This window comes from Quercus robur, chromosome 7 (assembly GCF_932294415.1).
Source record: "Quercus robur chromosome 7, dhQueRobu3.1, whole genome shotgun sequence".
NCBI classification, from domain to species: Eukaryota; Viridiplantae; Streptophyta; class Magnoliopsida; order Fagales; family Fagaceae; genus Quercus; species Quercus robur.
In genome coordinates, this window is record NC_065540.1 from 17,866,515 (window position 1) to 17,892,865 (window position 26,351).

At 40.3% G+C, this 26,351-nt stretch overlaps 2 pseudogenes; both read left to right on the top strand.

Moving 5' to 3' along the window:
• Positions 1 to 6,078: 6,078 nt before the first annotated feature.
• LOC126692576 (receptor-like protein kinase FERONIA) lies at positions 6,079 to 8,820 on the top strand (annotated as a pseudogene).
• Positions 8,821 to 20,933: 12,113 nt separating this feature from the next.
• On the top strand, positions 20,934 to 23,779 carry LOC126691101 (receptor-like protein kinase FERONIA; annotated as a pseudogene).
• The last annotated feature ends 2,572 nt before the right edge of the window (positions 23,780 to 26,351 follow it).

A 26,351-nucleotide genomic window follows, 5' to 3' on the forward strand; every position in this document is an offset into this window, starting at 1 on the left:
ATAAGTTCATAGTATAATCCATTTCATAGTAAAATTGATGAGTTTGAGCTCGGTTTGTGTTTAAAATAAAATTAAATGAACAATTTTAAACTTTTTAATATTTGGCACGGCTTATTTAGGGAAAATACGGTAGCCCTGTGATACTACGAAACCAACTATATTTATACAATATTCTAATATGTATGATTTCATGGTCCACATTATCTATTGACATACTATGAAAACATGGTCCACATTATCAACTGTATCTATACAGTATTCTAATATGTATGAATTCATGGTCACATCAAGATGAGCATATATCTTTGCTGAAATAAAGGATTAGCACAAGACAATAACTTTAAGCAGCAGTAGTAATATATTACCACCCAGAAGTAGCTGAAGCTGAAAGTACTTCTGGGTTCATAAGTAACTCAAAGGATATGAGAAATGATAAATTAATAATATCTAGAAATCAAGAAATAGAAGCTTACATCTGAGATATTACCTTTCAATTCCATATGGGTTTTGATTGATTGTAATTTCAGAGCTTCTGTATTGGCCTCTAGTTGTCTTAGACTCTCTGGGGTTTGAAATTTGATATGGTAAAGTTGGTTAACAATTTGGTGTGTTTGAGTAAAACTTGCATAAACGGTGAGTCTTGGGCGGTTGATCAACAACGACAAGTCGTTTTGTTCTATCTTTCTTGTCTTGTCTGGTTGTCGTGGTCGAGTTTTGTCGGATGTGTCTACTATAACATTGTCTCTATGTAGTTTGATTTACCGAAACTGAGATGAGGGATACGCCGCCATTAATGCTCAAAAACGGCGGCGTTTGTTTCTTTTAAGGTTGGGCTGTGAAAGCTCGAATATGTGTGAAAACACAAGAGCTGTTTAGACCCCCAAATTAAAAATTACGGCATGGTTGATTTTACTCTAACTTAAACTAAGTGTGGAATAGAGTAAACGCAAGCAAACAAACAATAAAACTACTCTAAACCATATTCATCAAATATCAATAATAAAATGAAAGCTAAAAGAGTAGGGAAGAATTATGCAAACACAAGATTACACCGCGATGTGTTATCGAAGAGGAAATCGAAGAACCCGGCGAAAAACCTCTCCGCCACCCTCCAAGTGGTAAATCGATCCACTAGAGAATAAGTTGGAGTACATGAATAACAAAAGACCCTCCAAGCCTAGTCTACCTCATGTACTTGAGCCCTCCAAACTCTTGCTACCAACTAACTTGACGAAGCCTTGTCTTCTCTAACTTTCCGGATCACGCAATTCAGCCCAATTGCATCCACCAAACAAATGACTTCTTCCAATGCTTCCCAGCAGCACCAAAACCTCACTTTACACTCAGAATGGGTGTGGTAAGTGTTTGGACTATCAACCTCTCAAGGATTTGGATATGGAGAGGTAGGAGTTGAGGAAAACTACAAATGATTATGTAGAGGATTGTGGGTATGACAATCTCTAACTCTCAAGGGTTGTGTCTAGGGCTTTCTCTCTGAAAGCAGTCCTCTCAATATGTGGGTAATGAGGGTATATAGTGTAGGTACATGGTGTAGCAAATATGCCAAAATAGTAAAACAGAATGTTTCGCGGGTATCTCGCGGGAAGGCCTTACCCGCGAAATACTCGCGAAAACTAGTTGTTATGACTCTTCGCATTCCAGTCATGTGCTTTGCACGTGGCTCACTTTGAAAGAAGGCTTCTCGTGAAATACACGTGAAATCCACACTTTCTTCAATAGGCACTTGAGTCTTCACATACTCTCTCACAAACAACCCATACAATGAAATCCCACATAAAATATAGGGTACATATGATTGAACAAAAATACAATCAAATTTGACACGGAATTAAAGCCAACACAAATTAATTGTAAACAACAACTTTACAGGCTGCATAGATGATGTTAGGCCCAATTGGTTAATATTTAGTCATTTTCTTAGTGAGCCCAAAGGTAGCAATTATAGTTGTTCAATCCACTCTTTCACTTTTGCTAGTTTAAGGCCCACGTTTATAATTCTAATTCCATTAATAATAATGGAAAGGTTATTTATTCAACTTTATTATAGTAAAACATTAAAAAGGGGAAATTTAACGTATTCTTTAAAGACATTAGTTTAAGAATTATTTTTAAAATTTTTTTATAGGTAATGTAATTTAAAAAAAAAAAATCATAAAATTAATATCAAAACTTTCTTAAAATGATTAATTAACAAATGTTCTAAGGGTACCCATTAATCTAACCCTAAAGATATTAGTTTATGAATTATTTTAAAAAGTTTGCATAGGAAATGAAAAAAAAAAAAAAAAAAAACTGATTTTTCGGACAACTTTTTATATTTTCCATAAAATTGGTTTTGAAAATTTTCTAAAATAATTTATTAACAAATGTTTTAAGGGTACCTATTAAATTAAAAATAATTTAAGAATGTAAAGTGAAGTAGTGAACTAATTAAAGTCAAGTACACAATTTAAGAGTTTTTTTTTTTCCCTTTTTTATGAAACAAATGACACATCATGGATTTGCCTTTTATAATGGTCAAAACATGAGTTCTTCTCCCCCTCACAAAAAAGGAGGAAGCTGTTTGTATTAAGATCCTAATGGGTTAATAAATGGAAAATTAGCTAGATAATCATGATGTGATATGATACAAGGCTTGCCGATTTGAAATAAAGCCTTGCCTGTGGTCCAGAAAGACTTGATACAAATGGACAAGGACGGATGACTCTAGTCAAGTGTGAAAGCCATTATGAATGGGTTCAGAGTCCAACAACATGCTAGCTTGATTTCAATGCGGTGGAAAGACGTAAGAGAGGCGTTTGGACTTTGGAAGGATTGGAAAATTTTGTTTTTTGTTTTATGGGAATGATTGGACAATTATGACAGCTAGGAAAGAAATGGGTGTTGAATTGTTCACAACTAAAACTACAATGAATAAAAATAACAATTTGTCCCACTCACATTTTTTTACTTTATTCTCAACCAATATATTTTAGTATATTTTAAATTTAATTACTTTGTATATATATAAAAAGTAAAAACTGTCTGCAACTTTCGGTAAAGGATGTTCCTATTGGATTAAGGTATAAGGTATTAGGTTTGTTGTAAGAAGTAGTATTCTAACTATAGAGCTTTAGCTGTAGAGTTTTTACACTAGTTTATTTGTGTTTGATATATATATATATATATATATTGGCATGGTCTTTTTTTTTTTATACCATACCAGAAAACAAACAAGATACAAAAGAGTGAGTTACAAGAAGCTCGATTGATCAGACAGCAATGTGTAGGCATTCTAGTTGCCAGCTTGGCTAGGCTACTAACATGACTAATTACAGACAGCAAGGAGTGACAGTTGATGTTGTTAAGCTCTAAATGAGACCAATCAGCTAATGGACTCCTCTCCTGTCAGATTGGAGTCCATTTTCTGTTAGTAACTTGTACAGCTCTGTTACTATCACTGAGGAACAGTCCAACTCCCTAGCCAGCATAGCTGCTTCCAGCATTGCTTTCCTGTACAGCTTGAAACATTGGCTATCAGCCACTCCAAGTCCAAGGTTATATTTTGCAGCCCAAGCCACATGCCATCTAAAACATCTAGGGTTTGTTTGGATACCGCTTATTACTGAAAATTGAAAACTAAAAATATTGTAATAAAATAATTTTTAAATGTGTGAATAGTACTGTGGGACCCAGTTTTAAAGTTGTTTTTTTTTATAAAAAAAAAGTACTTACGGGTCCCGTGAACAATACATGAGACCCACTAAAAACAAAAACGCTAAGTCTGGGAAACTCAAAACGTGCTTCCCAAACCCAGCCCTAATAAGATTCCCAAATTATGTCACACCCGTTATACACATGTATAAACCCAAGATATAATTCGATGAGTTGTAATGCATGGAAAGGCTAATATTTGCACTTTATTAATAAATTTTTTTTAAAAAAAAAAATCACGTAAATAAAGTGAATGCAAGTGCATCAATAAATTGTATTTTGGACAAAATTTAGTTACAAAATTAGTTGTATTCTAAGACTACAATTTTAGTCAATATCATTAACATTACTAAATATTTTGAAAATTTAACTGTTAAATTGTATGTTCTTCACGCTCTTAATACATATATCAAATTTTGTGACAATCAAATATTATTTACTATATTATTTACAAGGTTATATTTTATGCATAATTTTAAACTACAAAAATTTTACAACAAAAAAAAAATAATAAAATAAACTACAAAAACTTGCAATTTAAACAATTTATTGATGAGATAGCTATTGATCTTTAATTTTCTAGAAATTTTTTAAGTATGGAGAATATAAGAAGAAAATGTAATACAATGATAAATTTATCAAAATTCACCTCCAATAAAAAGATATTAAGTAAGGTTGTAGTCTTAGGCTACAACTAATTTTGTAGCTAAACTTTATCCTTTTTTTTTTTTTGAATGAAACAAATTACGTATCATGGATTTGCTTTTTATTTGGTCAAAACATAGGAGGAAATTCATTTTTTTTTTCTTATCAAAAGAAGGAAGCTGTTTGCACTAAGCATCTAATTGTTCAAAAAAAAAAAGAAGTTCCTATATAATGGGTTAAGAAATGGAGAACTTCCTAGATAATTACTATATCCAAGGCTTGCCGACTTTAAGAAATCATGTTAAGGGTATGTAAGATCTCATCACAAAAAAAAAGGTAGCAAGACTTAGACAGTCCCAAAATACTTATTAAAAAACAGGGCAAGGACTAAGGAGGGATGACTCTAGTGTAAAAGACATTATCAATGGTTCGTTTTTTGGATGCATAAAAAATAAGGCAATTTTGATTTCAATGTCGGTGGGAAGACATGTCAGGGTCGTCGTTTAAAAATGTTGGACTCTTTTTTTCAAAGGAAGGATTAGACAGACGATCATGAATTTATGACATCCAAGAAAGAAAGGTGTTCAATTGCTCACTATTGGGACTAAGACGAACAAACATTGTTTATCGATTAGAAGAATTTTATTTTATACTTCACAAATTGTAAAATGTTGTGCTAGTTTTTTTTTTTTTAAATTATATTATATATATTTATATATATATAATGTAATGAGTTGAATTGGTGGAACATTAAATAGAATACTGAAAGTAGAACATATGATTTTATTTAGACTATAATCACTATAATTGTCATGCATCTACAACTTCAGTAAAGGATGTTTAATTGTTCACTATTGGATTAAGGTATTAGGATTGTTGTAGGAGGTAGTGTTCTAACTATAGAGGTTTAGTTGTAAAGTAGAGCATTAGCATCCGGTATCTACAAAAAATCTTATTTTACTAACTCAAAAGCTGTTTTATTTATTATACCATACTATTTTACAACACACCTAATATCTCATTTCTCAATTATCTCATCTATTCATTAAAATATTATTTTTACCAACTCTTTCTCTCTCTTCCTCTTCATAAAAAATAATTAAAATAATGAAAAGGAAGTGAGGACAAGACAAATAGGAGAGAGAGTTAGAATAAAATAATGATATTTAGTTTTGCAATCCATGAATAGTAAAGTCTAAATGAAGCAATATACTATAGCACTATTGTAAAAAAATTTGCAATTAGAAGTCCGGATAATGGGCTTGTTTTGTGCTTTAATGTTAAAATCCCCCACACATATACCATTTTGCAAGATCCAATGCCAATGCTGATGGATTACAAGGGCATTTGTCATTTTTTTTAATAAAAAAAAGCATGGACATTTACGTTAATTCATTACTTTTAATAGCTTCTATTAAAAGTAACACTAAAGAACTTTATCACTCGACTTGTTTTGTTGTAAAAAAATTTCAATGAAAATTTTTTTGTGTTTGGTGTAATATGTAAAATATTTCAAACACAAACCACCAAAACTGATTTGTATTTTAATTACTAAATTTTTAAAGTCAAAACACTTTACAAATGATTTTATGGTCAATTGTGTGACAAATTTTGTTCAAGACTTTTATATATGTACCCCAAGCTCTTTCTTTTCCTCACATTCCAACGCACTACCAGACAGGTTTGAAATCTCAAAATGATGAACGTGGTAGACTGCCAACCGAGAAAATCCTCCTAAATTGTGGGGGAGCTTCAAATGGCAGTGATACCGATGGTCGGAAGTGGACCACAGATATTGGGTCCAAGTATCTGTCAGCTAGTGGGAAATCCACCACATCTCAAGCTGCTACTCAAGAACCTTCGGTCCCTCAAGTCCCTTGCATGACTGCTCGGGTTTCTTACGCAATTTCACCTATAAAATTCCCGTTGTTCCTGGTCGTAAATTTGTCCGTCTTTACTTTTATCCTGTTTCCTATGCAGGCTTAAATGTATTCGATGGCATTTTCTCTGTCACAGTAGGGTCATATACTCTGCTTAACAACTTTAGTGCTACACAAACCGCAGAAGCACTGAATTTGGCATTTCTTGTTAAGGAGTATTCAATCAATGTTGATGGTCAGACATTGGATATAAGTTTCACTCCATCTGCCAAAGCTCCAAACACGTATGCATTTGTGAATGGGATTGAGATTGTGTCAATGCCTGATATTTATAGTTCCATTGATGGAACTTCAATGATTGTGGGTCAAAATTCTGCTTTCTACATTGGTAACAACAGTGCACTTGAGAATGTTTATCGGTTGAATGTGGGTGGAAATCATATTCCGCCCTCCCATGATACTGGTCTTGATAGGTCTTGTAAGGATGACACGCCATACCTCTATGGGGCTGCCTACAGGGTTACATATTATGCTGAAAACATGACAATCCAATATCCTACAGGCATGCCTACTTATGTTGCACCAGTTGATGTCTATGCCACAGCTAGATCGATGGGGCGATATTCTCCAATCAATCTCAATTACAATTTGACTTGGATTTTCTCAGTTGACTCCGGGTTCTCTTACCTATTTAGGCTTCATTTCTGCGAGACTCAGGCAAATATAACCAAGGTTAATCAAGTAGTGTTCGATATCTTCCTATATAATCAAACTGCAGAGTATAGGATGGATGTTATTGCCTGGGCAAGTGTTGAAACAGGGGGTGCAAATCAGCTATATGGGGTTCCAGTGTATAGGGATTATGTGGTTCGTATTCCAAATGGAAGCCCACAACAAGATGTGTGGCTCGCATTGCATCCAAACCTATATGGAAAACCAACCTTTTCTGATGTGATCTTGAATGGAGTAGAAATATTCAAAGTCAATGATTCCAACGGTAATCTCGCTGGGCTGAATCCTATTCCTGATGTAATTGACCCAACAAGGGCTAGACCATCTTCTTGTGATGGTAAACTAAAGAATCAAAAAGCAATTATCATCGAAGGTGTTAGTGGTGGAATCGTCTTAGTCGTTATTATTGGTTACTTTCTTATTGTTGCTTCTCGACACCAACGTGGAAAAGATTTGAGTGCAAGGGTCCTTCTGGGTGGCACCCAGAACTTCGAGGAAACCTTTGTCGTCACTTCTCCTTTGTTGAGATCAATGCTGCTACCAAGAACTTCGACGAGGCTCTACTTCTAGGGTTTGGAGGTTTTGGTAAAGTTTACAAGGGAGAAATTGACAATGGAGCAACCAAAGTAGCAATCAAACGTGGAAACCCACTCTTTGGGCAAGGAGTACATGAATTTCAAACTGAGATTGAAATGCTTTCAAAACTTCGTCATCTCCACCTTGTTTCATTGATTGGCTATTGTGAAGAAAACTGTGAAATGATTCTTGTTTATGACTACATGGCTCATGGTACACTGCGTGAGCATCTGTAGAAGACCCAAAAACCTCCATTGTCTTGGATGCGAAGACTTGAGATATGCATTGGAGCTGCTCGCGGTTTACACTATCTCCACACTGGTGCCAAGCACACTATTATCCACCGGGATGTTAAGACAAGTAGACAACTAACATTCTCTTGGATGAGAAGTGGGTTGCCAAGGTTTCCGATTTTGGGTTGTCAAAAATAAGTCCTGCCTTGGATAAAACATATATAACCACTGTTGTTAAAGGTAGTTATGGTTATTTGGATCCGGAGTATTTATTGTCGCAGCAACTGACTGAAAAATCTGATGTTTACTCATTTGGGGTCGTTCTTTTTGAGGTCTTATGTGCTCGGTCAGTATTGGACCGAACACTTCCAGAGGAGCAAGTGAGTTTGGCAGAGTGGGCTGTACACTGCCACAAGAATGGTACACTCAATCAGATAATTGATCCTTATCTAAAGGGAAAAATTGCACTTGAAAGCTTTAAGCAGTTTACTGGGGTTGCAATTAAGTGCATGGCTGATCAGGGCATTGACAGGCCATATATGGATGAAGTTTTGTGGAACCTTAAGTTTTCTTTGCAGCTACAAAGGAGTGCAGAGGAAAGCAACAAAGGTATTGGTGGAAACCACATCGAAGAGGAGCCATACATACCCTGTAAATGGAAGAAAGATCTTGATGCATCTCCAAGTTTTAATGGGGGTGGAGGTTCGTTATCTGAAGAAGACAGGTCTTTGAAGCTTAATGGTGGCCGTCTTTGGACTGGGGATTTTTTAAGTGAGCAAGTTCGCAGTTCTAGGCAAATCGTTGTTGTTTGTAGTTATCGTTGCACTTTAGGCCTATAGAAATAGAAGAAGGCAATTAATCTCTCACATCCATTTTCATGTTTTAATGTGGACATTTTTTCTCTCTTTTTAAAGAGTACATTTTCGCATTAATTAGTGGTATTTGTATAAAATAGTGGATGTAAACGAGGGAAAGAAGATAGCTACACAACATGATTTTGTACTCGCTTATGGATATTAGTGTAAAACAAGTTTCTTTGATGCTCTAGGCTTATATTTTAATCTTCTATGAAGATGCTCTAGGAATTTGTGTGTTCGAAACTCTAGTACATCCATTGATTTTTCACTTTATAAATAAATTGCCCGTGTCATTAATAGAACATCATAATTGTTTAATTTGATTAAGTTTATTTAATTCTGCTAAAATCAACCAACAGGGTCTATATCATTCTTTTAGCATTGATTAATAAGGTTAAGTGCCTAGCTCCAATGATAATAACTCAACAATTAATTTGTTTTTTCTTTCTCAATGCAAGCCTGAGATGTTTCTGTATACATGGCCTATATATACTTATGAAATTCAGTTTTTTTATATTAAAAAAAAAAATCAATTGGGTTTTTTTATTAAAAAAAAAAAATCATAGCCAATTTCTGCACCCTATCTTCTTCTTTGACTAAGACCGTACTGACAACAGCCAAGGAGACAACCAAATAGAGAAATAGCTCTTCCCCTGGTTGGGAGGGACTTAGCAATGGTGAGAAAGAGAGGTATGCTTTTAGATCATCAACAGCTTGTTGGCATTCAGCCGTCCACTCGAAGGACTTCTTCAGCGTGCAAAAGAAAGGTAGACACTTGTTTGTCGCCCTTGAAACGAACCTGTTCAACGCAACTATCTTACTGTTGAGACATTACACTTTTTTTGTGTTTCTTGGTGCTGCCATCCCCATTATGGCTCGGATCTTGTCTGGGTTGATTTCGATACCTCTCTAAGACACCATGAACCCTAAGAATTTTCCAGTCGTCACCCCAAATGCGCATTTGCTTGGATTGAGCTTCATATTGTAAGAGCGAAGGGTGTCAAAGGTCTCTTTGAGGTCGTGTAAATGATCATCCTCCCTTCAGCTTTTTACTAGTATGTCGTCCACGTAAACTTAGACATTTCTTCCAATCTGATGTGCAAACATTTTGTTCATAAGCCTCTGATACGTTGCGCCCGCATTCTTGAGACCTAACAACATCACCTTATAGCAGAAGAGGCCTTGGCTAGTGATGAACGAAGTTTTCTCCTAGTCAACTTCGTCCAATTTGATCTGGTTGTAACCAGAAAAGGCGTCTATGAAGCTTAATAACTGATGTCTTGCTGTTGAGTCTACTAGGATGTCAACCCGTAGGAGGCGGTAGCTATCCTTGGGGCACGCCTTGTTCAAGTCGGTAAAGTTTACACACATCCTCCATTTCCCGTTGGCTTTTTTAACCATCACTGCATTGGCCAGCCAGTTAGGATAGTACACCTCCTTGATGAATTTTGCATCTTGCTGTTTACGGACTTCTTCTACTATAGCCCGATCTCATTCTTGGGCGAACACTCACTTCTTCTGACAGATAGGTGGAAAAAAGGGTGACACATTCAACCTGTGCAACATGATTGAAGGGTCGATCCCGGGCATGTCTTCATGACTCCAAGCAAAGATGTCCTAGTTTTCTCTTAGGAATGCCGTGAGCGCTTGACGGATTGGCAGACTGGCGAGGGTGCCAATCCTAGTTGTTCACTCAGGCCTAGAGTTATTGAGAAGTATCTCCTCCAATCCTTCAACGGGCTCTACGACCGCCCTCTGTTCTTCAATGTTCATGGTCTGTAAGTGGTTGTCCATCTCTAGCATTGCTATGTAGCACTCTCGTGTTGCCTCTTGGTCCCCACGTACCTCTCCTACTCCATACTTAGTGGGGAATTTGATCATCAGGTGATAGGTTGAAGTCACGGCCTTCCAAAAGTTGAGGGTAGGTTGGCCCAATATGGCATTGTAGGCAAACAAGCAGTTGACAACAAGGAATGTAACATCCTTAGTAATTTGTTGAGGGTAATCACTGACCATCAAGGGCAATGTGACCGAGCCGAGGGGGTATACCATCGTTCCTCCGAATCCAACGAACGGCGCGTTGGCTAGTACGAGTCGCTCTCTTTCGATCCTCATCTGCTGGAATGTCGAGTAATAGAGGATATCAATAGAGCTTCCATTATCAACCAGGAGTATTGTAGTCCCCTACCCGAATACTAATAACAAGTGCATCGTCGTGTGGGTAGTGGAGATGTCGAGCGTCTTCTTCCGAGAATCCAATTATAGGGTTGTTGACTTGCGCCATTTTTGGGACGAAGCCTGTCAGTTGGACGTTCTGAACCATCCTAAGATAAGTCTATAATTAGATGAACCTGAAGTTGTGTTGCCCCCTACAATCATCCTTATGTCCTCTATAGGTGGCCTGGGGCACTCGTTATCCCTTCTAGCAACTTGCTTCTATGGTGGATCTGCCCTTTCTTTGCTGACGAATCACTGTAGTTTTCGTTATCTAATAAGGGCTTCAATTTGCTGCTGCTAATCATAGCATTCATACGTGTCGTGAGCATGGTCTCAATGAAAACGAAAATATTTGTCTTTGGACCTCTTGCTCGGATCTCCCTTTAACTTGCCAGACCACGTCAAGGTTGTATCATCCTTGATTTGCATCAACACCTGATCAATCGGGGCAGTCAGCGAGGTGAAGTTAGTGAACCTTCTAGTGGGGGGTTTGAAGCGTCTGTCCTCCCGTCAATCTTCGGTTCTAGTCATCTTACGTCCCCTTTCTTGCAAGGCATCGTCTTGCCTTTCCCTCTTCTTAGGTTTCTCTTTTCGGGCTAGCAACGCATCCTCTGCGTTCATGTACTTAGTAACTCGATAAAGCACATCTGTCATGGCCTTTGGATCGTTCTTGTATAAGGAGAACAAAAACTTCCCCTTTCGTAGACCATTAGTGAATGCAGCAACAAGTATCTTGTCGTCAGCTTCGTCTATCGAGAGAGCTTCCTTGTTGAAACGAGTTATGTAAGACCTCAATGTCTCGTCTTCTCGTTGCTTGATGCTCATCAAGCATGTAGTGGACTTCTTATACCTGTGTCTCCCAATAAAGTGCAAGGCAAACTATGCACTCAGCTCCTTGAAGGTACCAATGGAGTTGGGCGTCAATCTGCTGAACCACACCCTTACGGGACCCTTCAGCGTAGTTGGAAAGGCTCGGCACATGATCTCATTCGTTATACCTTGTAAGTGCATGAGGGTTTTGAATGTCTCCAGGTGGTCCAAGGGATCCTTTGACTCGTCATAGGCTTCTATCTGCAGCATACAGAACTTTGCAAGAATGGGGAACGAAGGGACGGGTGCTGTGAAGGGCGAGTCCGTCCAATGGACCAACTCGTCAAGGTCGTTTGACACCCACCCCTTGAGGGCATTCATCATGAGGTCCATCCTTTCCTTCATCATCTACATCTCCACGACCATATGTGGTGGTGCCGTATCTATGATGGATGGATGACTGGTATCTTGTCGTTCTTGCTTACTTGGGCCATAGCTGCCTTCCGATCCTTCTCAGTCCCTCCTTTCGGCACTGGTGCCTTTTTACTCCTTCCCGTGACTGTTGGGCCTAGCATCCCTTTGGCACAACTATTCCTCTAGGTCATGTTTCTGCTTAGTAAGGTGTTCCACAATCGCGGCTAAGGTCTATACCTATCTTTTAAGGGCAGCAGTGTGTGGTTCTTCTCTGGTATGGTTATTGGTTGCCATCGAGTAAGTGAGTACCATACAACTCTTTGTCTGAGAAGTGGTAATATGGTTGTTACTGTTTTACTCTCTTTCCCACAGACAGCGCCAACTGATGATGCCAAAAATCTTCAGTGAGTCGCACGGTCCTCACGTGCTCTAGATAGAACCTGCGAAATAAAAACAAAGAAGACCTTGTAGAGAGTACTGGTGTGGTATCGGCCAAATACCCTCTAAAGGTTAAGTTAGAGAACTTTCATAACTCTAGAGTGCCAGAGCTGAGGTGAATTATACATACCTTGATTTGCGAGGGCTTTGGGATTTTTTATAGTAGTGTAGATCTGACCTTCATTTCTTGGTGGAGAAGATCTTTCCTTGTAGGGAAGATCCTCATTAATACACGTACTTTGCGGGATCCTTTCCTTGTAGGGATTCCTTTTATTAGGATTGATCTTGGGATACAAGAAATTTCCTTACATAGACATCTGTGGGGGTCAAGTTAAGCCAGGCTGGACCCGTCAGCCTCCTTAACCCCATCGACCTCTCCACATCCGTCAGTCATGAATTCTCGTTGGCCTATGGAAACGCTATCAAGTTTCATTGTGGGGTCATCACGTTTGGTGTCATCGGCCTCACTCTTCCGTTGGTTTCCTTGAAGCTGACACGTATGTGGGTGCCATCGACCTTTTTGAGCGATGTTTCGAGGGTATTAATTTTATGGCTAAAATATCCCTATCAATATATATATATATATATATAGGTAGGTGCTTTCAACCCAAACATGTCTTTTTCCATTATGTAAGTGCACAAAAATTGATCGAAGTGAACCAAAATTAGCCGAAGTGATCCGAATTGGACCAAATGGACTGAATAGGACCAAATGGGAACAAGTTGGGCCAAATAGGACTGAATGGACCGGATAAGAACAAATGGACCGAATTGGACCGATGTGGATAGAATGGACGAAATGGAACCAAATCAGATTGAAATGGACAAATTGGACTGAAGCGGACCGAATAGGACCAATGTAGACTAAATCGGACCTAGGTGGACAACATGGACCAAATAGAACCAAAGTGGACAAAATGGACCGAATATGACCATAATGGACCAAATAAGACTAAAGTCGATCAAAGTGGACAGAATGGACTGAATAGAACCAAAGTAGACAAAATGGACTAAATAGGACCAATGGACAGAATTGACCGAATAAGACCGAAGTAGACAAAATAGGACCAATGTGGGCTAAATGAACCGACTTGGACAAAAGTGGACTAAATAAGACCAAATTGACCGAATCAGACCTAATATAACTTAAGTGGACATAATGGATTAAATAGGACCAAATTGGATCAAAGAGGACTGAATGGACTAAATAGAACTAACGTGGACTGAATAAGACTTTTGAATTTTTATCATTTTTATTGCATTTTTAGGGCTCATATTTCTAATTTCTAATGTCTATTTTAGTATTTTCTTTGTAATTTAACTCAAAACTAAAGAGTTTAGCCCAATTATGATAAAATTTCATACTTTTCAACGAAATATCTCTTCTCCACTCAAGGTCACATCGTAATAATCAGGCTTACTAGATGGGACAGGATACAGTACAAGCCACATATTCTGCTACGGACTTCCATTTGGAACAAGAACCACGTAATCCCTATACACTGCAATCCCATCTTGCTCACCTGCCTAGGCAATAACATCTGCCCCTTTCTAAGCAGTTTGATTATAGAGGAAGATATCAAACACTCTTTGATTAATCTTGGTTATATTTTCTTGAATTTCATAGAAATGAAGCCTAACAAGGTAAGAGAATCCGGAATCAACTGAGAAAATTCAAGTCAAATTGTAACTGAGATTGATTTGAGGATTCGGCCCCGTTGATCTAGCAGTGCCATAGGCATCAACTGGTGCAACAAAAGTAGGCATGCCCATAGGATACTGGATTGTCATGTTATTAGCAGAATATGCAACCCCTAAGGAAGCCCCATAGAGGTATGGCAAGTCATCAGCCCAAGACCTATAAAGACTCGTATCATGGGAAGGTGAAATATCATTTCCACCCACGTTCAGTCGATAAACATTCTCAAGTGCAGTGGAGTTATCAATGTAGAAAGGAGCATTCTGACCCACAATCATCAGAGTTCCATCTGTGCAACTATAAATATCAGGCATTGACACAATCTCAATGCCATTCACAAATACATACGCCCTTGGAGCTTTGGCGGATGGGATGAAACTTATATCCAATGTTGCACCCTCATCATTGATTGAATACTCCTTCACAAGAAATGCAAAATTCAATGCTTCCGGAGTTTGTGCAGCATTGAAGTTGTTAAGGAGAATATAAGGCCTAGCTGTGACAGAGAAAACACCATTAGATGCATTTAAGCCCGCATAGGAAGCCACATAAAAGTAAAGACGGACAAATTTATGACCAGTAACAACCGGAATACTATATGTGAAATTCAAGGGAAAAACCCGAGCATTCATGTAAGGGACTGAAGGGCAGCTTGGGATGTGAATCACCAATTTTTTCACAACTTGTTAATGTGGCAATTGTGATTGGGTTAGCATTTAACAAAACTCACATAGACTACTATTGTCGCCACATTTATTATGCACTAATCACACCAAGATCATATCAATAGTAGTAAAAAAATTTGTAAACATTTTGGTGTCAGACCTAAATTACTTTAATTGGGTCATCTCTATTAGAACCTTAAGTGGGTCTCAGCTGATTTCTGAGATGAACACATTACATAGGTGAGTGTAGGCGTGTAGCTGTCCCTGAAAATTTGGTGGTATTGGTCTTAATTAGTTAATAATTCTAATAGTGAACATTATTTCCCAGAAGTTGCAGATGCATGACAATTGCAGTGGTCGTGGTCCTAATAGTAATAAAAAACAGACCAGTCGGATTGGTTACATTCAACAATTTTCCCAGGTACACAATTCACTAGCATGTTGTTGGACCACAAGGTATGTCTCTCACACCATTCATAATGTCTTTCTGACTAGACTCATCCCTCCTCATCACTTTTGAATTCAAACTTACTCCAATTGTATTTATACTACCTGGATTGCATTGATTCTATTCCAGATTTACAATCACTAGGTGTTGCACTGTCATCCTATTTGTGTAACACCAAATAGATCATGAAAATCCTAACCCTTTGTATTACTATTAATTCATCCTTGACATGCATGATTCTTTTTTTCTAGTCGGTGAACCTTGGATAATAAGATACTAATATCTAGGAAATTCTCCATTTATTTGCGAGCTTAATACATCAGCTTCCTCCTTTTGAAAAGGGGAAAAAATAGCAATAAGCCAATAACATTTATACCGTGTGTCAAATGTACATGTCACTTACTAAAATATTGAATACCCAAAGTAAAAGAACAAAGTTGCACAAAATGCAATGAAAGTATAACTGACATTTCAGGGTAACTATATATAGTCAAATTAGAGAAAAAGTTAACAAATCAATATTGGTTTATGAAATACTTTAAAAAACTTTTTATAGGAAAATAAAAAGGAAATTATTATTATTTTTTATATTTTTTATAAAAGTGGTATCAAAACTTTCTTTAAATGATCCATTAACAAATAATCTAAGGGCATTCGTTAACTAGAGTCATTAATTTATCATCTTAAACATAACAAAGAAACTAGTTGCAAACCCATGCGATGTGTGAGAATAAATAATTATTTTGTATTGTAATATAATGTATAATTTTTTTTTTTCTGAATTTTTTTGAAGATAATTTGTTCTCCCAAAAAATTAATCAAATTTTTATTTGGTCCAATTAGGTCTACTTCGGTCCAATTTGGTCAACTCAGTCCAATTCTCTCCACTTGGTCAATTTCGGTCACCTTTCAGTCCATTTTTGACTAATTAAGCCTTAAATTGATTCTGTAGGGGCAAAGACCCAAGATCATACAATGGGTCTTGGGTCTCGTATGGAAAATTCGACCACGTCCGAGAAGAAGGCGTGGGTGCCAAAAAGGCTCCTGGCCCAACTCTTGTGGGCCTGAAGATGTTTAAAAGGCGGTCCAAGGAGAAATGTCTCCTTGGGCGTATCAATTATGGCTCAAACATGTACTCTTCCTGCTAGAAGGATCCACCCCAACGAGCATTAGTAACTAGGATGAGTCCCACAAGCCCGTAAGAAGGAAGAAAGCGTAAGATGCCAAGGGTGAGGCTGTAGCTGCCACATTAAATGCATGGCAGCTACTTTTTTGGCCGCATTAATGTGGAGAGGACTTGTGAACAGTGTTACCTTGGCTACCACAACTCACAGAAAGATGGGGGGGATGTCCGATGGGACAGGCACTCAAGTGGAGGTCCAGATGATTAACAAATGTAAGACCTTGATGACTTCAAGAGGGCTATATAAGAGAAGGGAGTCCCCATGAAGAAGGGGACGGAGAAAAAAGGGAACTTAGAACAGAAGAACAGTGTTAGAACCATAGCCTTTGAGCAGGGACCGATATACATCCTCCACGTCCCCTCGGACTGAATATCTAATGGACATGAAGGGGATTTTCTTACTCTCGATTGTTGTATGGCCCAATTTTAGCTAGTACACACTTCGTTAAGCCCTAGTTCTGTAGTCCACTCTCTATAAATTCATTGTTTCGGGCTCCTTGGGCCAGAACCTCATACCTGTTGGGCTTGGGCCCTGAATTGTGACCCTACAATTGGTGCCGTCTGTGGGGAGAACTTGTGCCTCAGCAAGTGAGACTGTTAGAGATGGAAGGATCAGGTTTGCACCAAACGGGACACGCAGACTCCCAACGGCAGGACAACTTCTTAAACCTCGAATGGGAGAGAGATCAAGACAAGCGACGAGAGGGTAGCATAAATACCTCCCACACGAGCAGAAGTCACTCGAAAGGGAAAGGTCACGCATCCCAAAAGCGGGATGATCATAGGGCTCTACAGCAAGAAATCGATGACTTGAAGAAGAAGTTACGCCGAGCGCAGCAAAGGCGTCTTTCCCCCAGTCCGGACACTAGCAATGAGGAGGACAATGAGTACAGGCAGAGATCGAGAACCTCGCCAAGTGAAACCTTCTTCTATGAGGAAAAGCAACCTCACAAACGCGGCCATAAAAGCCCATCTTACAAGGGCCTAGCAAACGACGCCATGAGTAAGGCCTTGGACCGCATCTCTCAGTCACCCTTCACACGCAGGATAGAGGAGGCTGAGTTTTCTCGGCGGTTCCACCAACCCACTTTTGCCATATATAATGGTCGGACGGATCCCGTAGAGCACGTAAGCCAGTTTAACCAGAGGATGGCCGTCCACTCTAGGGACGAGGCGTTGATGTGCAAAGTGTTTCCGTCCAGTTTGGGACCTATGGCGATGAGATGGTTTGACAGCCTCAAGCCAAACTCCATAAATTCTTTTAAGTAGCTAACATAGGCTTTCGGTTCTCGCTTCATAACGAGCAGCAAGGTTCCTCGAGCCCTAGACTCCCTCCTGTCCTTGTCCATGCGAGAAGGAGAGACCCTGAAGGCCTACTCGGACAGGTATTGGGAAATGTATAATGAGATAGAGGGAAATTAAGATGATGTCGCCATCAGCACATTCAAAAGAGGCCTGCCGACAAAGCACGATTTAAGAAAGTCCCTGACTGGGAAACCGGTCACCAGCGTGCACATACTCATGGACCTAATCGACAAGTACAAGAGAGTCGAAGAGGACCTACAGACGGGAAAGGACAAAGCGAAAGTTGTCCCTCAAGAGAGGAGGGACTTCAGGTCGGACCACTTTAACAACAATAACCGGCTGAGAAGGGATTACTCGGAGCAGGCTGGATCCATCGGGGCACAGGCAGTCCATACTGTGTTCCGAGAACCATTACATAAGATCCTAGAGAAAGTGAAGAACGAACCGTTCTTTCGATGGCCAAGTAGGATGGTAGGCGACCCCGCGAAACGTAACCAGAACCTATATTGCGAAATATCACCAAGAGTCGGGTCACATCACCGATGACTGTAGGAATCTGAAAAACCACTTGGACTAGCTAGTTCGAGAGGGAAAGCTGAGGCACCTCTTGCATCATCCTGTTGGACGGCAGGAGCAGACGAGCGTCGAGGCAAGGCAAAGCACATTGAGACCGCCCATTGGCACGATAAATGTCATTCTTGCCGCTCCAGGAAAAACCGGCTCCCATCCTTTCAGAGTGATGTCGGTGGCCCGACTCCCCGTTGAAGCTGACGCCCGAGAGTCTAAGAGGGTTATAGGGATGGCCTCGCCCATAATCGGATTCTCGAATGAGGATAAAGTTGGAACCATCCAGCCCCACGACGATGCTCTAGTCGTCACACTCAGGATTGGGGGATATGACGTGAAGAGGGTGCTAGTCGGTCAAGGCAGTGCCGTGGAAGTAATGTACCTCGACTTGTACAAGGGGCTGAAGCTGAGACTAGAAGACCTGACAGCATATGACTCCCCTTTGGTGAGTTTCGAAGGGAAAACTGTCACTCCGAAAGGCCAGATTAGGCTGCCTATACAGACAGGCTTGGACATAGTGGAGGTGGACTTCATAGTGGTGGATGCATACTCGCCCTACATCGCCATTGTAGCTAGACCGTGGCTTCACGCCCTAGGAGTTGTATCATCAACCTTACACCAAAAGGTGAAGTACTCGTCGGAGGGTCGGGTCAAAGAAGTGATAGGGGACCAAGTCGTGGCCCGGCAATGCATGGTGTCCGCCATCTCGCGACGACCGAGTACTGAACCCTCTACCATTGCCGAGGATGGCTTATAGCAATTAACGACCCCAACTCTGGCCCCAAGAGATGGGGGACCTGCCGACAAGGCGAGTTGTGAAGATTTGGAAAAAGTCCTTGTGGGCTCCGATCCGGAAAGATTTTTTCAGGTCGAGTCAGAACTGCCGCCCCAAGAGAAGGATAAGCTGATTGACTTTCTCAGAAAAAATGTGGACGTGTTTGCATGGGACGCCTACGAGGCTCTGGGGGTCGATCCGAATTTCATTTGCCACCACCTTAATGTTAGCCCGGCCGTGACACTTAAGAAACAACCTCCTCGGCGATCGTCGAAAAAGCATGCGGATGCGGTGAGGGAGGAGGTGATGAAATTAAAGAAAGTAGGGGCTATCAAAGAAGTTTTTTTACTCCGAGTGGCTGGCCAACACAGTTGTGGTGAAGAAGAAGAGTGGGAAGTGGCGAGTCTGCGTGGACTTCACAGACTTGAACAAGGCCTGCCCAAAAGATCCTTTCCTTATGCCTCGGAAAGATCGATTGGTGGATTCGACCGTGGGAAACCCTCGAATGAGCTTCTTGGATGCCTTTCAAGGCTACCATCGAATACTCCTGGCTGCTGACGACCAAGAAAAAAAAGGCTTTTGTCACCCCTGTTGGAAACTACCACTATAAGGTGATGCCCTTTGGCTTGAAGAACGTCGAGTCGACCTACCAGAGGATGATGACCAGGATGTTTGAACTATAGATAGGCAAGAACATTGAAGTCTATATAGACGACATGGTGGTGAAGAGTAAGTTAGTGTCCGATCACGTGAAGGACCTCGACGATGTCTTTGAAAATCTGAGAAAGTACAGGCTGCGCCTGAACGCGTCCAAATGTTCGTTCGGAGTCGGATCAGGGAAATTCTTAAGTTATATGGTGACCCATAGAGGTATTGAAGTCAGCCCCTACCAAATTAGAGCCATCCATAGCCTGTAGCCTCCTCGGAACCCCAAGGAGGTCCAAAAACTCACTGGCATGATCGCCGCCTTGAACCGTTTTATCTCTCGGTCGGCTGATAGATGTAGGCCTTTCTTTCTCTTATTGAACAAGTGGAGAGGGTTTGAGTGGACAGAAGAATGCGCCCTGGCCTTCCAACAGCTCAAAGAGTATCTTTCTCGGCCGCTAATCATGTCCAGTCCCGAAGCCAACGAGGTTTTATTTGCCTATATTGCAGTGGCCCCTCATGCAGTCAGCCTGGTGCTGGTTCGGGTGGACAATGGCATACAACGGCCTGTCTACTATGTGAGCAAGTCGTTGCATGAGGCAGAAATCCGTTACCTTCCTCTAGAAAAGGCCATGCTGGCGATCATGCAAGCCACGAGGAAGCTCCCCCACTATTTCCAGGCACACACCGTTGTTGTATTAACTCAACTCCCGCTTAGGTCAATACTCAGTAGTGCCGATTACACAGGAAGAATAGTTAAGTGGGGGACCATTCTTGGGGCCTTCGACATTAGATACATGCCTCGCAACGCTGTGAAGGGCCAGGTCCTTGCGGACCTAGTAGTTAAGTTTGCTGAACCCTCACCGGGAATGGGGGAAGAGGTACCAATCACAGACGAGAAATTGGTCGGCACAGTTTCTCAGCCAAGTCCTGCCTATTGGAAAGCATATATGGACGACGTGGCAAATCAAAGGGGCTCTGGGGTGGGGCTCGTCTTGATTTCCCCCGAGGGGATTACCATCGAAAAATCGTTAAGACTGGGCTTCTCAGCCACGAATAACGAGGCAGAATATGAGGCCTTGTTGGAAGGAATGTCTATGATCTAGAAACTGGGCGGAAAATCCATAAACATGTTCTCGGACTCAAGACTTGTCGTAGGACAAGTAAATTGGGAATTGGAGGCGAGGGATGAAAGAATGCAAGAGTGCCTAGTCCAAGTCAAGCACTTGCAGGCGAGTTTCAACTATTTCAGCCTAATGCATGTATCTAGGAGTGGAAACACCCATGCTGACTCCCTTGCCATGCTAGCCACCTCCTCAGCGCAATCTCTCCCTCGAGTTATACTTGTAGAAGATCTATACAGGCCTGCGATGGTAAAAACCGAGTTGGTGCATTTTCACAGCATCAGGGCAGGGCCTAGCTGGATGGATCCTCTAGTACTGTTTTTAAAGGACGACATCTTACCCGAAGAGAAAAGCGAGGCCGACAAGATTAGAAGAAAGGCTTTTCGATTCTGGCTGTCCGAGGACTTGAAACTGTATAAGCGCTCATTTTCAGGACCGTATTTGCTATACGTACACCCAAATGCCACTGAGCTTATCCTAGAGGAATTGCACGAAGGAATTTGTGGGAGCCATACAAGGGGTAGATCCTTGTTCCATAGGGCCATAATGCAAGGTTATTGGTGGCCGAGCATGCAGAAAGAGGCGCACGAGTACGTGAAGAAGTATGATCAATGCCAGAAGTTCGCCCCGAATATACATCAACCAAGCGGGACCCTCAATCCGCTGTCCAGCCCTTGGCCATTCGCGCAGTGGGGCCTGGATATCCTAGGACTATTTCCTAAAGCAGTGGGGAATAAAAGGTTCCTTCTCGTCGGCACGAATTATTTCACAAAATGGGTCGAAACTGAGCCGTTGGCAAACATTAGAGACGTTGATGCTAAGAAATTTATTTGGAAGAACATCGTCACCAGGTTTGGAGTCCCCCGCACCCTAATCTCGGACAACGGTCTCTAGTTTGATAGTAAAACTTTCAGAAGGTATTGCAGCGAGTTGGGAATTGCGAATAAATACCCAAGGGCAAGGGCCCAAGATCATACAATGGGCCTTGGGTCCTGTATGGAAAATTCGACCACGTCCGAGGAGAAGGTATGGGTGCCAAAAGGGCTCCCGGCCCAACTCTTGTGGGCCTGAAGATGTTTAAAAGGCGGTCCGAGGAGAAATGTCTCCTCGGACGTACCAAATATGGCTCAAACATGCACTCTTCCTGCTAGAAGGATCCACCCCAACGAGTATTAGTAACAAGGATGAGTCCCACAAGCCCGTAAGAAGGAAGAAAGCATAAGATGCCAAGGGTGAGGCTGCAGCTGCCACATTAAATGCATGGCGGCTACTTTTCTGGCCGCATTAATGTGGAGAGGACTTGTGAACAGTGTTGCCTTGGCTACCACAACTCACAGAAAGATAGAGGGGATGTCTGATGGGACAGACACTCAAGTGGAGGTCCAGATGATCAATAAATGTAAGGCTCTGATGACTTCAAGAGGGCTATATAAGAGAGGGGAGTCCCCATGAAGAAGGGGACGGAGAAAAAAGGGAACTTAGAACAAAAGAACAGTGTTAGAACCATAGCCTTTGAGCAGGGACCGATATACATCCTTCACGTCCCCTCGGACTGGATATCTAATGGACATGAAATGGATTTTCTTACTCTCGATTGTTGCATGGCCCAATTTTAGCTTGTATACACTTCGTTAAGGCCTAGTTTTGTAGCCCACTCTCTATAAATTCATTGTTTCGGGCTCCTTGGGCCAGAACCCCATACCTGTTGGGCCTGGGCCCTGAATTGTGACCCTACAGATTCTTTTTGTAGGTTTTTTATTTTTTATTTTTTTATATTATTTTAGCTCAAAATTTCATTTTTTTCTTAATATAAAGTTAATGGTACAAATGGTAATCTTGCTGGGCCAAATCCCATTCCTGCTCCTAAACAGCATGTGATTGACCCAACAAGGGCTAGAGCATCATCTGATGGTGGTAAAACAAAGAATCAGAAAGCAATTGTCATTGGATGTGTTGGTGGTGGAATTGTCTTAGCGCTTATTCTGGGTTTCTTTCTTATTGCTGCCTCCCGTCGCCAGCATGGAAAAGATTTGAGTGCAAGGGTAGTTCCTTCTTAGTGGCACAAAGAACATCAAGGAGGATTTACCAAGAACCATTGTCACCACTTCTCATTTACTAAGATCAGCACTACTACTAAGAACTTCAATGAGGCTCAGCTCCTTGGGGTTGGAGGTTTTGGTAAAGTTTACAAGGGAGAAATTGACAATGGAGTAACCAAAGTAGCAATCAAGCATGGAAACCCACTCTCTGGGCAAGAGTAGATGAGTTTCAAACTGAGATTGAAATGCTTTCAAAACTTTGTCATTTTCACCTGTTTCATTGATTGGCTATTTTGAAGAAAACTATGAAATGATTCTTGTTTATGACTACATTGCTCATGGAACATTGTGTGAGCATCTATACAAGACCCAAAAACTGCCATTGCCCTGGAAGCGAAGGCTTGAGATATGCATTGGAGTTGCTCGCGGTTTACACTATCTCTACACTGGTATCAAGCACACTATTATCCACCGAGATGTTAAGACAACTAACATTCTCTTGGATGAGAAGTGGGTTGCCAAGGTTTCCGATTTTGGCTTGTCAAAAATGTATCCTACTTTGGATAAGAGTCATAAGACACATGTAACCATAGTTGTTAAAGGTAGTTTTGGATATTTGGATCAAAAGTACTTCCTGCTACAACAACTAACTGAAAAATCTGATGTTTACTCATTTGGGATCATTCTTTTTAGATCTTATGTGCTCGACCAGTATTGGAAACAACACTTCCAGAGGAGCAAGTGAGTTTGGCAAAGTGGGCTACACAATGCCATGAGAAAGGTATTCTAGATAAGATGATTGATCCTTATTAAGGTTAAAGGTATATCCCTTTCTAGCTCTGATTTTTTGTAACCTTGATTACTAATTTTACTTGTTAATGAGAATTTGAAACAATTTAGCGCATTCCCCTTTCACACTGAATTTTTGATATATACAACAACACAATAACAACAATAAAGCCTTAGTTCCAAAATCTGGAGTCGATTATGGATCCTCAATGGATTAGTTTATCTCATTCAACTTTCACACTAAATTTTTGATATATGCATCTCATAATTACTCCAAGGAAATAGTTATGTACTTACTTATGCATCTCGCAAGATCCCTTCCAAGCTTTTAGGAGCAAATCTACCCTTAACTACTAACAACGGTTGTCCACCCAAAGATCCCCACTTGTCCCCATTTCAAACAATAAGAATGTCAAGACATGCTCTGGCTACCTATGCATCCCAAAACAATAGAAACAGTCAAAATGGCATTAAAGGTAACCATATATTTGTATGAGATAACAACTCAAGTAATAAATAAACCCAAAAAAAAGTAGTAATTATCTGTATCCTTTAAAAATCTTGAAGCAAAAATTTTATATTAGAAATTTTAAGTAGATTAAAAAAGATGAGCACATAACCGTTATCTTAAATAGATTCTCAGCAATAATACATGTGAAGGAAAGATTATGAATGTTTAAAAAGCAAAAACTAAGCATATGTTTTTCATAGATCATAAAATTTACAAACCCTGTCTTTTGTGCACCCCCTTGAAGAACTTGTGGAGGCCTCATAACTGTCCTACGTCTATCTCTTGCAATCTCAGGATTATTCTTGCAGAAGATATTGAACACTGTACTGAAAAACTGCAGAGTCATATGAACCATGGACATTGCAATCTTTTACAATGAGATTAAGAATATCCAACTCCTCTCCTCCCCCCCCCCCCCCCCCCTCCCCCCCCTCCCCCCTTTCACCTTCTTTCTAAAACGAACGCAGCCAATAAGACACCCAAAATGACCAAAGAAACATATAATCTACCAAAATCATAAAGGTCTCTGTATCATATTAATTGATAATATGGACACGGACAAAGGTATGAAGCACAATTTAAAAGTGTGAAAACATTCAAAGAAACAATACCAGTTCATTAATCATCTTTCATCGCATGTGAATACATCAAATGAAAAATCTGATTTGTAGAATAACATATATAACTCATTCTAACAACTCCAAAATAATTTTCCATGTATAGAAGTCTTACTAACAATTTGTTATACTGAATTCTCAAGAATAGATAAAACCAAGCATCCAAAAGATTACAAAAATAGAAGTCATGTTCTATATCCTAAACCATGAGAACTTCATCTGCATATAATAAAAGTGACCCAATTTCATAATGACATCTCAGAAAGTTGTTTGTGCATCATGAAAGTTTTCTACTCCCAAGTGTCAAAGCATTTTCAAGTGACAGGAATGACCAAAACCCTGATATCCATAGTGCCTAATGAGCACAGAATGAAAATTTAGAGGTTTTTCTACCATTGGTAGTCTTCAACAAACGAATAAGTAAAAAAGCATAATTATATTCTAGAACTGTTATAAAGGAATTCAATAAACTTCATCCCAAAAAGTTCATACTCAGTACACAAGGCCCTTATTGGTGGGTTTGGGGGAGGTAGGTGGTACGCAGCCTTACTCCTAATTTTGGATCTAACCTTCTTCCCACGCTCAAACCTTCAACACTTCACTTGTGCGGAAAACACTTACCATCGCATCAAGATCCAACCTTTATGCAAAGCATCATTAACAATCATAAAAATTGCAACTATATATACCAACAAGAAACCTAGAAGAGAGGAAAATATTGCCATCAATATCCTCCCAAGAATCAACATTTTTAATAACTTCGGCTTGCACCTACACAGACATGATGCCAACTTACAGGACAAAATGTATACATGGTGGGGTTCCCTATCGTGAAACATGAAGCTCAATGCTTGGCTCTGTTTCGCCTTTTGGAACAGGAGTGCCTCAAGGTAATTGATGCTGGGGTGCCCAAGCGAACAGCTAATTCATGGTCACGAGGTAGGAGCAGAGTTTCATCGACTGCTGCAGGGGCTGTTGGTAGTTGGAAATGACTATACGACTTCTTTCTTGGAATGTAAGGGGGCTTAACAATCCCCGGAAGAGAGAGGTTTGCAAGAATCTTCTAAAAGATTGGAAGTGTGATATTGTTTGTTTGCAAGAAACGAAAGTATCTTCTACTGATCTTGTTTTTGTTCGGAGTTTATGGGGGAGTCCTTTTATTGACTAGGCTGTTTTGGACGCGGTGCAGTCTTCGGGAGGGGTCTTGCTGATTTGGGATAAGAGGGTTTTCGAACAATGGGACATTGTTGTTGGACAGTTTTCTGTCAATGTTTTATTGAGAGGGGTGGTGGATGACTTTGTTTGGACTTGTACTGGTGTGTGTGGCCCCAATGAAGATGGTCAGCGGGCTGCTTTGTGGGAGGAGTTGTCTCAAGTGCATGCCAGATGGCCCATGGCATGGTGCGTAGTAGGAGATTTCAATTGCATTAGGTACCCAAGTGAAAGGCTTGGCTGTGAGTTGTTTAGT